The following is a 16,699-nucleotide window of genomic DNA, read 5'->3' on the forward strand; positions in this document are numbered from 1 at the left end:
TCTTTCTCTCTCTAACTTCCAAATAATTAATAAACCTTTAAAAAAATGTTGAGGGTAGAGAGGAATGTGATAAAAACTGCTACAAAATTTTAAAAATTTACTTTTCAATGAAATATGTTAAGTGCAAAAACAGGAACATATGATCCATACACAGAAAAAAAGGAAAAAATGTAGTCAAAACAAACTGTCTATGAAGAAATCAATGCTGCATTCACTGGAAAACACTTTAAATCAACGATCATAACTACTTCAAAGAAATAAAAGAATCACATTGAGCCAAAAACAGGCAAGAAGAAAATATCAATAAAGTTAAAAAAAAACTCTAAAGTAGAAAAATACAATAACTGAAAAGAAAAATTTGCAGGGTATGGCATGATGGTGTAGTGGTTAAAGTCCTTGCCTTGAACACACCTGGATCCCACATGGGTGCCGTTTCTAATCCTGGTGGCCCTGCTTCCCTTCCAGCTCCCTGCCTGTGGCCTGGGAAAGCAGTAGAGGACAGCCCAAAGCTTTGGGACCCTGCAGCCACATGGAAGACCCAGAAGCTCCTGGCTCCTGGCTTTGGATCAGCTCAGCTGCAGCCACTGTGGCTGTTTGGGGAGTGAAGCAGTGGATGGAAGTTCTTTCTTTCTGTCTCTCCTCTCTGTATATCTGCCTTTCCAATAAAAAAAAAAAATAAATCTTAAAAAAATAATAAGAAATTATTTGCTTTCTGCCCTTGGTTCCCACATATCATTCCTAAAACTCGAAATATTGTGAAAAATGAATTAACTGACTTGTAGTTGGGGCTCCTGGATAACCATAGCATGAGCCAGGTGAACCACCATGTCATCAAATTTTAGACCTCTTGGTGCTGGCATGATGGCTCAGCACATTAACCCTCTACCATGTGGTACTGATATTCCAACTGGGTTCTAGTTCATGTCTCAGCTGCTCTACTTCTGATCCAGCTCTCTGCTTATGGCCTGGGAAAGCAGCAGAGGATGGCCCAAGTCTTTGGGACCCTGCACCCAGCAGAAACTCCTGACTCCTAGCCTTGTATCAACTCAACTCTGGCCATTGAGGGCACTGGGTTGTACACCAGCAGATGAACAATCTCCTTCTATTTCTCTGTGTAAAGTCTGTCTATCTATCTATCTATCTATCTATCTATCTATCTATCTATCTATTTATATTTGTTAATTAGACCTTTTAGATCCACCATCCCCAAACTCCAGGGAATAAACTGAAGCTTGAGCTGATCAATCACAGATTTGCAAAAGCACCCAAAGGACTGGTTTGGAGAATTTCCGGAACAGTGAGCATATGGAGGTCCCTGAGGCTGGTATGACCTTGAGGATATGGACGCTCTCTCACCTCTTGCTGGTTCCCTTGCCCTACAAGTTTCCTCAATGTAGTTTTTCATCTGAGTCTTTCATAAATAGTGCAAAAATGAACTGAATTATGGGACACCCTGATGATACCTTGCTATGTGAACTGGCAGGGGGAAAAAAATCAGTAAACTTGAAAACAGGTCATCTGAGATTCTCTGAGGAACAAAAAGAAAAAAGAATGCCCAATGATGATTAGAGCTTCTGAGACCTATAAGATATCATTAAGCACACCAATACAGGCATAATGTGACTCTAAGAGGTGAAAAACAAGCAACAAGTAAAAACAATAGTGAATAATAAAAGAAAATCTCCCAGATTTGATGAAAAAAAATATCTGCATACCTGAGAAACTCAAGGAATGACAATGTCACAGTATACTCCAAGGAACCTTTGAATAAATTCATGGAAAATGCTATCATGGAAGCATTAGGCCTGGGTATCAAAACTTTTGGAATCCAAACATACTTTAACACAAAATCTCCATAAGCCGTTTTGAAATGTCCTATTTGTCAATACATGGAATCCCATAAATATAGAATGAGGAGAATGAAGCGAGACAGAGATGACAAGAATAAACAAGAGAACACAAATGTTGCTAATGCTTCCAGTCTAGCGCTGTGTGAGGAGTGGCACATAAATCTGTCATGTGGTAGTTGATCTCAGTTTCTATACAAAAGCATCTCCCATTGAGTCCGCTGAAATTCAGTCCAATTACCAATGGCCAATATTTGGTCAACTGTGCCTTTGTGATGAAACTGATTAGCAATTCACAAGCAAAAAGGTTTGGGAGCAGTTCCCAGTTGATGAACATGGTGGTAAACTGGGATGATTTTGCACCCAGATTGCACAGGGACAGAGGCTTCCCTACATTGGACTTTTCTTGTCCTCTGTGTATCTCTTCACCTAGCTTTTCATTTGTACCCTTTATAATAAACTGTAATATAGCATTTTCATGAATTTTGTTATATTTTAGTAATTTATTAAACACGAGAGGGTGGCTAGGGGAATGCTAAAATTTGTGGTCAAATACAGGTAGCCTGAAGCTCTTCTATGACTAACATCTCAAGGAGCAGCAGCGGTATTGCCAGATGGAGCCTTACCCTATGCAGTCTCCATTAACTCTGACAGTCAATATTAGAATCAAACTGAACTGCAGAACAGTCACAGGTGGGTTCAGAAAAATGAAAATGTACGGTTGGAAAACTGGCCTACAGAATGTCTTTTTCATACCGAGTGCCTCCTAGAAAGGGCATTCAACGGAGTCTAACAGAAAAGTTGATTTCTTCTTATTTCCTCCTCTTAATTCCTTTCTTTTTTTAAAAAAAGATTTATTTTTATTATTTTTCTTATTGGAAAGGCGGATATACAGAGAGGAAAGACAGAGAGGAAGATCTTCCATCCGATGATTCACTCCCCAAACAGCCACAATGGCTGGAGCTAAGCTGATCCAAAGCCAGGAGCCAGGAGCCTCTTCCGGGTCTCCCACGTGGGTGCAGGATCCCAAAGCCTTGGGCCATCCTCGACTGCTCTCCCGGGCCACAGGCAGGGAGCTGGAAGGGAAGCCAAGCTGCCGGGATAGAACCAGTGCCCATATGGGATCCCAGGCGTGCAAGGCAAGGACCTTAACCACTTGCGCCACTGTGCCAGGCCCCGTAATTCCTTTCAAATACTAACAATTAGGATACATAATGTTCCTCACATTCTCCCCTGTGTATAAGGGAACTAGATGGGAGTGAATGCCCAAGGTTCCAGATGGAATAGTTGTCACCATGGAATGAACAGTAAGATAGAATACCTATTCAGTTATGACTGATATGTCAGGAATCTGATGAATGATACATCCAAAATTCCTATGTAATTTAATTTTTAGTTATTACTGTTATACAAAGAAAATCAATTAATTCCACTGACTTTAAAATACTATGAAACTCAGTTTGGGTATTGCTCAAAGACCCATACCATAATATGCTATAATCTTTTTCTTTTCTTTTATAAAAAAAGCTGTATTTTGAGAGAGAGGCAGTAGGAAGAAGGGAGGGAGGAAGAGAGAGAGAGAGACAGAGAGAGAGAGAGAGATCTTCCATCTGCTGGTTCATTCCCCAAAGGGCTGCAATGGCCAGGGGTAGGACAGGTTGAAGTCAGAGGCCAGAGACTCCATGCAGGTCTCTCAAACAACTTGAGCCATCTTCCACTGCTTTCTTAGTCACACTAGCAGGAAGCTAGACTGGAAGTGGAACAGCCAGGATTCAAACTTAGAATGACAGCATTGCAAGTCGCAGCCTAACCCATTACACAATGCTGGCCCCAACAGTTTTTCTAAAAAGACTATCCTTAAAGAAGGAAATTAACAGCAGTATCAAGTCTCAGCCTCAATGTGCACGTTTCAGACTAAACATCATTGAAACAGTGAGTGTTTATCAACCATAGCTGAAAATAAAAGTATGGTTTATACAAGAAATTTTAAAATTTCAGACAGTTTTGGCAAGATGAACACAAATGTTAATTTTTATATTAATTTAAAAGATCAATAATTTAATACATATTTAAAATTAATATTCTGATTACAATTTGAAAACTCACTTCAGACAACTTAAAATAATACTAAAATAAATTGTCATGTAGTCAAATTTGCATAAGTATCTTTCAAAAGTAACTACTGTGGGCCCAGCACAATAGCCTAGTGGCTAAAGTCCTTGCCTTGCACACACTTTGTATTCTGGCGGCCCTGCTTCCCAACCAGCTCTCTGCTTGTGGCCTGGGAGCAGCTGAGGACAGCCCAAAGCCTTGAGACCCTGCACCTGTGTGGGAGACTCGGAAGAGGCTCCGGGCACCTAGCTTCGGACTGGCTCAGCTCCAGACGTTTTGGCCGCTTGGGGAATGAAGCAACAGACAGATCTCTCTCTCTCCTCGTCTATATATAACTGACTTTGCAATTTAAAAATACATACATACATACTACTGATATTTAATATATGAGCCCAATAAACTATTCAACCACACCTTACAATAGCCAAATATCAACAGAGTTTAAAATTTTACTGAACAAGAAGCTAATGTTACTCAGTGGTCTGGGGCATCGCCTGTAATACAGCATCCCACACAGTACCACTTCCAATGTAGTTTCCTGCTTAATGTACCCGGGAAAGCAGCAGGTGGCTCTACTGTTGGGCCCCCGTGATTCACATGGGAAACTCAGCTGGAGTTCCAGGTTCTTGGGGTCAATCTGGCCTGTCCATTGTAGACAGCTGGGAAATGAACTAACAGATGGAAGATCTCTGTCTCTGCCTCTTTCTGTAACTGCCTTTCAAGTAAAAGAAACTTCTTTAAAAACTTATTTTTCTAACCCATCTATTGGAAAGTGAAAAGGCAACCCATAAAATGGATGGAAATACTTGCAAATTATATCTGATAAAGAATCTGTATCCAGAGTAAATATGCTTAATAAGAAAAGAAACTATAACTTTTAAATTGGCAAAGGATCTGAACATCTTCCCCCAAAGATACACAGAAGGTCAGTAAATATGTGAAAGTTTGCTCAATATCAGCACCCAGCAAAAAAATGCAGAATCAAAACAATGAAATACCACTTCATGCTGACAAGGAGACTTATAAACGACGACAACAGTAACAGACAATAACAGAGGCAATGAAGACATTATAAAACCTCACACAGTGCTAGTAGACTTTTAACATGGTGAACATACTTTAAACAAGTTTGGTACTTTTCCAAAAAGTTAAGCATACAGTTATCCTATAACCAACAACTCTCTACCTAGGCATATTAGCCACTAAAATCATTTATACATTTTATTACCATGTAACAATGTACTTAATATAGTATCTTAAGTTTTTAAAAAAACATTATTGAAAGGCAGAGATAGACAAAGTGTTTACCAGTTGGTTTACTCCCCATATGTCCACAACACCTCGAGCTGCTTAGGTCAAAGTCAAGAGTGAAATAAAAAGTCAAGTATGTGCCCCGGCACCGTGGCCTAGTGCCTAAAGTCTTCTAGCAGGAGACAGCGGTGATGGCTCAAAGAGTTGGGTTCTCGCCACCCTTAAGAGAGACCTCAATGGAGCTTCCAGCTTCCAGTTTAGGCTCAGCCTAGCCTCAGCTGTTGCCGGCATTTGGGTAGTGAACTGACACAGGAGAATGCTATCTCTCAAATAAATTAATTAAAAAACGCAAAGGTTGGTAGTATGCTATAGTGATTTGCGCAGCACTTGAAACATACACATCCCATCTAGGAGTGCAAGAGTCTGTTTCATCCCCATTTAGGACCCAGGTTCCTGCTAATGTAAACAATGAGAGGCAGCAGGAGTTGGCTCAGTTGTTCAGGCTCCTGTCACTCAGGTGGGAGTTGTTCTGCCATCTACAGGAAGGTGGGCACTGGCTTAGCAGTTACAGATATCTGCATCCCAAACAGGAATGTCTGGGTTCAAGTCTCAGCTCCATTCCCACTTCCAGATTCCTGTTACTGAGCACCCTGGAAGGCAGTTCGTGATCTGAACTGGGTTCCTGGCTTCCGACTTTGGGCTGGTCCAACAGCTGCCTCTGTAGGCATTTGGGAAGAAAAATAATGGATGAGACCTCCCCACTTTTCCAAATAAATAAACAAACAATACTGAAGAAGTATATACACCACAGACCAGAAGTTAGAGTGCCACACATATACCTTATAAACATGTACAAGAATGTGCACTACAATATTCTTTTATAATAGTCAAATGTAGGCCACAGCATCAATGTCCATCAACAATTAGGAAAACTGAGTTCATTGTGTATTTAACTATTAAAAGCCTGTCTTTCCAATTTCATTTTATTTATTGTTTATAGAAAGAGAGACTGAGTGCCTAAAATTCCAGTAAATTGGGAAAGAGTTAGGATCAAAAGATCCCAAAGTTCCTGTTAATCTGTTGTTCTTTTCACTGTACCAACATACTGTTTCAAATAAAATGAAAGAAAACTGGAATATGCATATTATATAAAACTAATTTAGAAAATAATCATATAAATTATATAATTTACACAATTATAAAATAACTTTAGTTATAAAATTATAAATTAATTTATAAAGAAGCATTCTCTTTGTGATCACAGATGTATTGTGATTTTTTTTAGAAAAATTGCCACAATAAAGCTTTAAGAATGCAATAATGTATTTTAGTAAGAAAGAATTTTTGTGTTCCATAAAGGAGTACCTGGCTTAGGCTGCTCTTAACCCCATCTTTCTACTGATGAGAAGTCAGGGAGGCAGTAGTGATGGCTCCCATGACTAGGGTCCTACTAGCCATCTGGGAGACCTGGACTGAGTTCCCGGCTCCTCACCTCAACGCCTGCCTATGACCCTGGCAGGCATTTGACAACTGAACCAGCAGATGGAAATGCTTGCTCTGCCTCACAGATTAAAAAATGAATAAAGATAATTGAACTGGATACACTTAAAATCTTTAAGGAAAACTACAGAATTAGCAACATTGTCTATATTCCATCCTAATTCTTACTTCTGCCATTGCTGACTTCAGATTTTTGGCTCTTCTCCAATAATGTCTCCTAAGCATTTAAGCCTTAGATTCCATCTTAATGTGAAAATATTTTACATTCACCAATTTCTCCTGGTAAATCTTATAATGTCTCAGGAGGTACATTCTCTCAATTCCCACATTTCTTCTTCTTTTTAAAACTGTTTTGTATTTATTTCAAAGGCAGAGAGAGAAGATGGGAGAAAGAATCTTCTGTTTGTTGGCTCAATGATCCCAATGGTTAGGGCTGGGCCAGACAGAAGCCAGGAGCTTCTTTCAGGTCTCCCATGTGGATGCAGGGGTCTAAAAACTTGGGCCATCTTCTGCTGCTTTAGCAGGAAGCTGAATCAGAAATGGAGCAGCCAGAACTTTAATCAACACCTAAATGCTAGACTGGAATCACAGGAATCATTTAGCATGCCATACTGCAACACCAGCCTCAAATTCCAGCATTTCTAGACAACTTCCTGTTTCCCAATTCTCTTTTAAATCTGTCAAATCATCAAATAAATCACCTATTTAGATATATTCTTGGGGCCAGCACGATGGTGCAACAGTCTAATCCTCCACTCTTGAGGCAAGCATCCCATATGGGTGCCAGTTTGTATCCATCCTAGCTACTCCACTTCCAATCCAGTTCTCCGCTTACGGCTTGGGAAAGCAACAGAGGATGGCCCAAGACCTTGGGACCCTGCACCCATGTGGGAGACCTGGAAGAAGTTCCTGACTCCTGGCTTTAGATCAGCTTAACTCTGGTCTTCATGACCATTCCGGGAGTGAACAAGTAGATGGAGGACCTTTGTATCTCCTCTTTCTCTAAAATCTGCCTTTCAAATAAAAAAAAAGCTACTTCCTTTTCCTCACTATGAAAGACTATGGTGGCACCATTTAAATCTAAGGAGTCAAAAGAAGGGAAGCATTCAAAGTGAGACTGCCATTTGCTTATCTATCTCACCATCTGCCTACTCAAACATATCTAGCCCTTCTGCCTAATGCAGGTGAACTAATTAAAGTTGGAGTGAACTAGAAGAAATTGACATATCTTCCTCAGAGGCTATAAGCAACTCTATGATCTATTATAATTGATGTTAAGTTCCAGCAGAAGTTCTAATAGGTTTCAGAGCTCTCAGATAGTCTAGATGAAATGTTAACTGTCTTATGAAACATTAATATCTTTAGATGCTACACTAATGTGAAATGTTCTCACAACAAATAAGGGATTAAGGTATAACTTTTGAGCTATATGCTAAATTCTCCTAATGTAAGAACAGATTAACCTCAGATTTTATCCCTATCATAATCCAAGAATGTACTATGCAACAATTTGCAGTAGATAAAACCAACTGATCTCCTATTTCATTTAAAAGTCATAATCCGTACCTTGTAATGCATATAAAATACTACACTTGATCTTAGCCAAAAGGCTGAGAAGCAACTATGTGAAATACTACACGGGGGGTGGGGGGGGACGACACTCAAACTTTAGGATGTGATAAAAACACTGAAAAGAATTTTGAAACTTTCCAATTTCCAGTCACTAGATCACACACACATGATAGATTGTTAAAATAGGCAGTCACTGAGAACTGGTTTTAGATTTTGAAAATCCCCATGAACTTCTGCTTTCACTCAGAACTTTCTTTTTTCTTTTATCTGAGAGTCAAAAAAGCACACAGAGACTCAGAGCTCTAATATACTAAGTCACTTCCCAAATGCCCTCAAAGGCCCCAGGGTTGAACAGGCAGAAGCTGAGAGTCAGAAACCCAATCCAAGTCTCAAGTGGATGACAATAACCTAACCACTTGGGTCTTCTCTTGCTGTCTCCCAAGGTTTGCATTAGCTTGAAGCTGGAATCAGGAGCAAAGCCAAGATGTGAATCTAAACCCACTAAAATGAAATACAAGCATATCAACCCAATAACTTAAATTGCTTGTCCAAATTCTAAAATCAAAAGGAAATTTGATGCAACTAAGATAACATATCTAAAGAATTAGTTATAGTCTTCTCTTACCCCAGTTTTCACAAAGATTTGGGTGAAAGAAAAATACTCAGGCTGTAATATCATTTGCCCTCTGTTAAACCAACCCAACTCCTACCACTAGAAATGTTTAAGGAATTCTTTCCTCAGATACTTTTAATCCTACTTTTCTCTGGAAAATAGTAGACAAAGGGAGGGGGCAACATGGAAAACAATGATAAACTCAAAGAACTAGGCATCCAAACAACTGATTACCTCATTTTCAAGAATTAACGAGAAGGGAGCCAGCAGCATCCTATATGGATGCTGATTTGCGGGTGGCTGCTCCACTTCTGATGCAGCTCCCTGCTAACATGCCTTGAAAAAGTAGCAGCAGATGGCTCATATACTGTCACCAGTAAACCCAGAGGTCCACATGGTGAGATAATTTAAGTCCAACTTCCACATTCTTGCAAAGAGGAATCACTATAGAGAAAGAAGCAATCTCACTAGCACTAAACAGAAACTAAGAGACAAAACAATCCTATGATATTAATGAAAGAATGAGACCAAGACTGTGTAACCTAATGTGAAGACTCTGGGTAAATAATATAATCTATTAATTTAGCAAAAGTCTAAGACCCAATTACAGAAAATCTTCTTACTATATCAACACAAACTTTTACATGTTTTTAACTTTTTTTCACTTATTTGAGGGGCAGAGAGATGGAAAAAGAACTTCCATTCACTGATTCACTCTCCCAAATGTTCACAAGGCTGGGAGCTGGGCTGCATATGGAGCCAAGTGTCAACGGTAACCTCCATCCAGGATCCCTGTGGGTGTGGGAACCACATTACGTGAGCCATCACTGCTGCATGCCTCCCACACAGGCATTAGCAGGAAGCTGGATCAGTAACTGGAAGTTGATATTGAACTTAGGTTAACCAATGTGGGATGTAAGGGCCCTTCCTAATCAATGGCTTAACCCCAAGGTCAAACAATTGCCCCAACTTTTTGTTACCCTTTATCAGTTAATGCCAAAGGTTTCCAAAACAGGCCAAAAAAATAAATATTTTAGTCTTTGTGGATCCTGGAGTCCCTGATGCTTTTAGTCATCTTTTATCAAAGCATGGTAACACTAACAGATAATAATGTAACGAATGGGAGGGGCTGTAATCCAATAAAAATTCACTAACAAAATACAGGTGGCTGATTTGGATTTTGTTCACAAGCTGCAAGTTGTCAATCCTTTTTCTGAAAAATGAGTTTTTATGTCTCTGTTGTGTTGGGCAGTGCCTGATACCCAATCTATGTGTGAGTATTTATATAGGAATCCTATTCCTTAATAATCAAAACTTCAGCAAGGGCATACATTTGGCCTAGTGGTTAAAATGCCAGTTAGGATGACTGCATCCCATATCGGAGTGCTTAGTCTTAGCTCCGCCCCTGATCCTTGCTTCTTGCAAATGTGCACCCTGGGAGGCATCATGTGATGATGGTTGAATCCCTGCCACACAAGTGGGGCACATGATTTGAGATCCCAGCTCCTATCTTTGACATGGCACAAGCTCAACTGCTGCAAGTACTCTGGGAGTCAATCAGCAGGTGAAAGTTCCCCTCTCTCAAATCTAAAAACAAACAACAAAAACAAGCAAAACGGAAATGCTAACTTGGCATAAGCATTGTGTTTACCGAATATTATTTGAAATTCTAACTTCCTAATTTAAAATTTATCAGTTGATATTTCTGACACAAAATTCTTGTTTTTAAGTCTTAAAACAAGCAGTTTTACTCAAACTGCATTATTAATCATGCTTCTCAGATTAATGTTGATTTCCTGGCTTCCTAGGCATATTCATCATACCACGCTACTACCTACTACCAGGAATGGAGAAGGAAGGTCAAGCTGAGTTAAGGCTAGAGTTAGCAAGAGCAAAGCAAAGGAAAGCAGGAAGAACTCTGGAGAAACTGCTATCTAGTAAACAGAATGTTAGAGAAGTGAAGCCTGTTTGTACTGTGCAATGAAGATCTGTGAGATTTCTCTGTATTGTAATAATAAATTCCTCTTTCGTGTGAGCTTTCTTTGAAACAGCTCTTGTGCTTTGCAACCAAAGTAACTACTGTTCAGAAAATGAATGGAATATAAAACATTGTGGAGAAGACTTAAGGCTTGAGCTAAAGATTAAAGAAAAAAAAAAAGAGTAGGCAGAATTTCTAAACTAGACAAAGCAACAGGCAATTAACAGATCCTACGCTGGAAACAACTAAAAAATAGCAAAAATATCAAACAATGGTTTGTAGAAACTGCCCAATGTAGGACAGTTATCTCTGAGAACGCAATGAGAGCTCCCTACCAACAGATGCCCATGTGGAGTTTCCAGAAAGCAAAGGGAGGAACAACTCGGAGAAACCTGCCACTTTTCCTGAGGTGAAGAAGCAAAGCTGCAAGGCCCACAGATTAGGATTTGCCTGCTAGGGCACCAAAGAGAACTACACAGAATGAAGTTGTTGAGATGAACTTGAGAAAGTGAAAATATCAAATTTCCATACCTTTCGCTCTTGCCCCTTATCTCTACGCTCCGGTTTACTTGTCTTTATATGATAACTGGTGTTTGTAACTAACAGGTCCATCTGTTGGCTAGCTGCCCAAGTGTTACCTAATGCTCTGACCTTGGGCCATTTTGTCTATAAACTCATATAAGTAATTTGAAGGCATGACTAGGCACAGTTGCCTGTATATGGATATGGAAATATATGGCTGTGTGTGTGTTCAATTGCCATCATGGACCAAAGACAGGTTATCTTCTTTGGCTCACTGCTGTGGGGGCACAATAGGCTATTCCCAACCAAGTACTAACCAGGCCTGGCCCTGGTTAGCTTTACCAGATCGGGCACATTCAGGATGGTATGACATTTATGTATAGGAGGAAAGAAATGAGAAAAGTTCTATATTCAGATTATTTTTTAAAATGATGAAAACAAATTGCTTCACATTCTTGTCAATCTAAGGGCTGCCTTACTAAGAGAGGCAGACAAGTGGCACAGCTAGTTAAAGTATCACTTACAGTGCTGGCATCCCACACTGGCATGCCTAGCCTGTTATGAGTCCCCAAAAAGCTGCACTTTCCATCCAGCTCCCTGCCAATAATGTCTCTGGGAAAGCAGCAAGGAGAACACAAGCACTTAGGCCTCTGGCACCATGGTGGGACACAGAGAGTTCCGGGCTCCAGGCTGCCACATGGCCCAGAGCTGGTGTTGTACCCATTTAAGGAATGAACCAGCCGACAAAAGACCTCTCTCACTCACTTTCTCTGAATCCTTCGCTTTCTTCCTATCTCTCTGACTTTGCCTTTCAAATAAATAATTCTTCTAAAAAATAAGAAAGAGGGGTCAGCATGTTGGCATTAGCAGGCTAATATTCTGCCAAAGCACTGACATCCCACATGGCAACCGGTTTGAGTCCCAGCTGCTCCATTTCTGATGAAGATGCCTGCTATGACCTAGAATGGAAGCAGACAATGTCCCAAGTTTTTGAGTTCCTTTATCTGTGTGATGGACCCAGAGAGAAGCTTCTTGCTCCTGGCTTCAGATCAGCTCAGCTCTGGCCACTGCAGCCATTTGGGGAGTGAAGACGTGTAGGTTTATAGTTCTACATGAAAAGAGATACCCTGGACCTGAGGTGAGAATGAGGTAAGGAACCACAATTCCAGAGGCCAAGGTCAACCCATGGAGTCATAAACCAGGAAAATCCCAAGCATACATTGTATCTAATTCAGAATATCTCACAAGTTTTTATATGGTTCTATATACAGCAAGCTGAGTTACCGAACATTTTAACTGGATTTGTCATTCATCTTTATACATTAGCCATATTACAACCTTTTCTAGACCATAAATTCCCTAACAAAAGGCATTCTATTTCACTTAGGCAAAAATATGTGTTCATACTAGTAACTCAGAAAATGAGTAAACACTTTCAGTTTTACACTGCCAAGCTGGTTTAAGTGTGATGAATGTGTTACCATAAGAGTAATTATCCCTTCACAGAAATGAACTATTATCAAACATCAGAATTTATAACACTAGGATACAAAATAGTTCTGTGCTGCTTTGTACTAATACTCTGTGCATATCTAAACTAAACTTTTGACCAAATACTAGAGGGAAGTTTTATAATGTCACCTCAAAGCCGGTAAGACCATGAACAAAATAATCTCCAAAAGTACTTTCTAAAAGAATAATCAGGCCCGCTGTGATGGCTCAGTGGCTAAATCATCACCTTGCAAGCACTGGGATCTCATATGGGTACCAGTTTGTGTTCTGGCTGCTCCACTTCCTATCCTGCTTCCTGCTTCTGGCCTGGGAAAGCAGTTAAGGATGGTCCAAAGCCTTGAGACTTTGCACCTGCACGGGAACCCCAGACGCAGCTCCGGGCTCCTGGCTTTGGATCAGCTCAGCTCTGGCCATTACGGTACTTGGGGAGTAAACCAACAGACAAAAGACCTTCCTCTTTGTACCTCCTTCTCTTTGTATATTTGCCTTTTCAATAAAAGTAATTAAAAAAAAAACAACAGATTAAGCAATCACCTACATCCCATATGGGTACTAGTTCAAGTCCCCACTGCTCCACTTCCAATCCAGCCCCTGCTAATGTGCCTGGGAAAGCAGCAGAGTTTGATCTAGGCCCTCAGGTCCCTGAACCCCTGTGGGAGAACTGGAATAAAACTGGGAATGGCTCCAGGGGTCATTTGAGGAGTAGATCCGCAGATGGAAGATCTTTGTCTATCTCTACACCTCTCTGTAATTATGCTTTTTGTATGAATACAATAAATATTTTTAAAAACTATTTTTCAAATAGTCTAAGTGAAGCACTGCTGCAGAGATCTGTATGTAATACAGTGTGCACACTTACATCAAGTGGATCTGCAATGATTCCAGATCAATGGTAAAGTATCCCCCCTTATCCTGGGTTTGTTTCCACAGCCTCAGTTACCAATGATCACCTACAGTTTAATATACTCAAAAGAGAATCCCAGAAATAAACAATATGTTTTAAATTGTAGCTTATTGGGCCTGGTGCAATAACCTAATGGCTAAAGTCCTCGCCTTGCACCCACCAGGATCCCATATGACTGCCAATTCATGTCCTAGAGGCCCCATTTCCCATCTAGCTCCCCTGCTGTGGCCTGAGAAAGCAACATCTTGGGACCCTGCAACCACATGGGAAACCTGGAAAGCTCCTGGCTCCTGGCTTCAGATCAGTTCAGCTCCAGCCACTGCGGTGACTTGGGGAATAAACCAGGCAGGGGATAGAAGATCTTCCTTTCTGACTCTTCTCCTCTCTGTATATCTGCATTCCCAATAAAAGCAAATAAATCTTTTTTAATTGCAGGCTATTCTGAGCAGCATGCTGAAATCTTGTGTCATTCAGTTCTGCCCTATCCCAAATATTAATCATTTCTTTGTCCAGAATACCAAAGTCATATACATACATATACATATATGGTTCAAATGTCATGGAATACCACTGCCTGTGTCCAAGGAACCTTTATTGTACTTATGGGTCCCAAAGTACAGTAATAGTGATGTTGACAATTAAATAAGCCTAACAGAAGTCATTAAAATGCTTCCTTTAAGTACAAAGATAAAAATACAGTATGATATTCTCTTTAATTTCCCATAAATGCTTTGATTTTTGGCCTTAACAACCATCCTTTACTTTAACAGCCTGAGACAATATCATGGACCAAAATCAAGAACTAACAGAAACCTAAGAGCAGCAGTCGGAAAGATCAAACAAATATTAATAAACAAATGAATGAACGAACAAATGAATGAAGTCTCATCTGTGTCCAAAAGAACAAAAATGTCTGAGATTACGAGCCATGTTAGAAAGTAAAAACATTCTCCACAGGATGATCTAGCCATCTCCCCAACACCATGTCAACACCTTAACATAATCCAGATATTATTCACTTTCCATGATTACCATTTTTGTTACCTTTCATCAGTATCTTCCCTTTTATGTTTCTAGCCCTGGCACACAAAGATCATATTCTTTGGCTTTGCAGTATGTCAAAACAATCTCAGTAAGAAATCAACTGTAATTAGTAAATATCTTGCTAACTTTTTTATTTCCTACTGAAAAACACCGGCCACAGCCGGTCAACCATTCTTCACCAAACTCTCGGACAAACAGGAAGCAAGGCCTGACTTGCAGCTACCCCAGGTTGCAGGTTTTTACTTAGTTTATTGCCTTAGAATATACAAAATGTCAAATCCATTCAGAAAAAGATAACTGGTGTTTTAAGATTTATTTACTTGAGTGTGAGAGACAGAGAAACAGAGACAGAAACTGAGAAGGAATTTTCCATCTGCTGGTTCACAGCACAGCAGCTCACACTCAACCCAGTGCTCATATGGGGATGCTGGGATTGCAACACTGGCCTCAATGTCACATCCTTTAGCTAGTGTGCTAATGTATCAAGGAAATGACTAGGATAATTTTTTTAGGACCCAAATAATTGGGGAGTGAGGAGTATGAAATTTGGCACTTGCTGGGCCTGTCAGAAACTAAAGAACAAAATTAATGTAAACTAACAGTAAGCTATTCTGAGTGAGACCACATTAACATAACGTTTTATTCAAGTATATTATTATAACTATTCCATTTATTGCCTACTGTTACTAATCTCTTACTATACCCAATTCATGAATTGAGCTTTAACACAAAGAGGGGACATGTAGTGAGCACACAGAAAATGCAGGATATGATGTTATCTGTGGTTTTAGGCATATACTAAGTTGGGATGACTGAGTCCAATAAGCACATATGATTTCCTTAATAGTGACAGTTATCCCTACTTCATGGAAACATAAGAGGCTCCGATCAGATAATCTAGAAAAACTGCTTAGGACATGAGAGATAATGTTGTACTGTTCTGCAATCATCTTTGACTCAGGTAGGAAAGACAATTCTAAGCAGGAGAAAAAAACTGTTTAACCATCTCAAGGCTGAATTCACACAATGTCATACTGTTTCTGGTTTTAAGCACCAGGGACAGTCACTTGAATGTTAATTCTAATATCACAAAATACTTTCTTTACATATTTTAAAGGTAAATGCTGTCTTCTCCTTTCTTTTATACATTTTATTTTTTTGTGCAAAACAAGATTTATTTAAGAGAGAGGACTCCTGCATAGTGACAGGAAGGAGCCCTGAGTGAGGAAAAACCCCAAACTTTATTGATTTCAAGAAATGTAAAGAATAAAGCTGAGAAAATAGGCTAGTTTTGTCTTTTTAAAAAGTGTGGTAGGGCCCAGCACAAAAGCCTATAGGCTAAAGTCCTCACCTTTGATGCGCTGGGATTTCTTATGGGCACCGGTTCGTATCCTAGCTGCTCTATTTCCTATCCAGCTCCCTGTTTGTGGCCTGGGAAAGCAGTAGAGGACGGCCCAAGTCCTTGAGACCCTGCACCCATATGGGAGACCCAGGGGAAGCTCCTGGCTCCTGGCTTCAGCTCAGCTCCGCCCTGGCTATTGTGGCCACTTAGGGAGTGAACCAGCGGATGGAAGATTTTTTCCTCTCCTCTCTGTAAATTTGACTTTCCGATAAAAATAAATAATTAAAAAAAAAAGTGATAAAGTAGCAAAACACATATGACACAGTTTTTCCATTTTAATCCTTCCTGGGTTTCCATCTCGGTTGTATTAACATGAACACTGCCATAATCATCACCACAATACATCTCCAGAATGTTCCTACTGCCTCGAACGATACCCAAAAAAAACCAATAAATCCCGTACCTTTACCTCAGGTCACCAACAATTTATTTATGAATGACT

General features: G+C 39.9%; 1 protein-coding gene and 1 pseudogene across 2 annotated transcripts in view; both read right to left on the reverse strand.

Annotated features, from left to right (window-relative positions):
* The window catches only part of REV3L (REV3 like, DNA directed polymerase zeta catalytic subunit), a 164,082-nt gene that overhangs the window by 122,798 nt on the left and 24,585 nt on the right, over positions 1–16,699 (reverse strand). The gene's annotated exons all lie outside the window — the stretch shown is intronic.
* On the reverse strand, positions 8,177–8,332 carry LOC121158874 (annotated as a pseudogene).

The sequence above is a fragment of the Ochotona curzoniae genome, unplaced genomic scaffold, assembly GCF_017591425.1.
Source record: "Ochotona curzoniae isolate NIBS_2020 unplaced genomic scaffold, NIBS_Ocur_1.0 contig_3819, whole genome shotgun sequence".
Classification (NCBI taxonomy): Eukaryota; Metazoa; Chordata; class Mammalia; order Lagomorpha; family Ochotonidae; genus Ochotona; species Ochotona curzoniae.